This window comes from Sinocyclocheilus anshuiensis, unplaced genomic scaffold, assembly GCF_001515605.1.
Source record: "Sinocyclocheilus anshuiensis isolate Anshui unplaced genomic scaffold, SAMN03320099.WGS_v1.1 scaffold277, whole genome shotgun sequence".
In the NCBI taxonomy this organism is placed as follows: Eukaryota; Metazoa; Chordata; class Actinopteri; order Cypriniformes; family Cyprinidae; genus Sinocyclocheilus; species Sinocyclocheilus anshuiensis.
Genome location: NW_015536463.1, coordinates 241,932 through 242,840, shown reverse-complemented (window position 1 = coordinate 242,840; position 909 = coordinate 241,932). Strand labels below are relative to the sequence as shown.

At 40.5% G+C, this 909-nt stretch overlaps 1 protein-coding gene across 4 annotated transcripts in view; it reads right to left on the bottom strand.

Moving 5' to 3' along the window:
- The window catches only part of LOC107674378 (RNA-binding protein 44-like), an 11,660-nt gene that overhangs the window by 7,155 nt on the left and 3,596 nt on the right, over nucleotides 1–909 (bottom strand). The window lies entirely within an intron of this gene.

Below are 909 nucleotides of genomic sequence, written 5' to 3'. Positions count from 1 at the left end.
CACAGACACACACAGACACATATGCATGCATATATATTTCTGCTTTCAACTTTTGAGAGCAACCACCACATCTCAAAATCCAGACAACAGCCAATGCATAGAACCCTTCAGTCCCCACCCTTCATTTTCTAAATATAAAATTATTAGTCAATAATTGTGCTGCTCATTTCCCCTATTTTTACATTTACAATACCTTTGTCATCTTTTATCACTCAAAGTTAAAGGGTTAGTTCACCCAAAAATGACAATTAGCCTATAAATTACTCACCCTCAAGTCATCCTAGGTGTATATGACTTTCTTCTTTCAGACGAATCCAGTCGGAGTTATATTAAAAATTGACTTTGATCTTTCAAGCTGTTTCATGGCACTCAGTGGGTGTTGCATGCATCAGTCCAAAAGCACTTAATTAAAATCCATAAAAAAAACAAAAACAAAGGGTGAACTTTGCTCCGGGGGGTGAACAAAGGCCTTCTGTAGCGAATCGATGCGTTTTTGTTAGAAAAATATCCATATTCAAAACGTAATAATCACTTTAATGTAGCTTGCGCTCACTGTTGTACACTGGAAGCAGTTCCAGAGAAATGACGTATGAGGTCAGCTTTGCGCCGCTCAGAAGTGACGAACGCGGAAGCGCAGGGGAGGACTGGTTTTCCTTTGCTAAAGTAAGGAAACTTTGCTTCCTTTGCTCCCGTTAACAAACGTTGGTTTTCACGAGACTCACCGGCGCATGCACAGCGCTGACCTCATACCTCATCCGCCCGGATCTGTTTCCAGTGTACAACAATGAGCGCAAGCTAGATTAAAGTGATTATTACGTTTTGAATATGGATATTTTTCTTACAAAAATCGATTCGCTACAGCTACTGCTTTGTTCACCCCCCGGAGCCGTGTGAGACACTTTTTTTTTT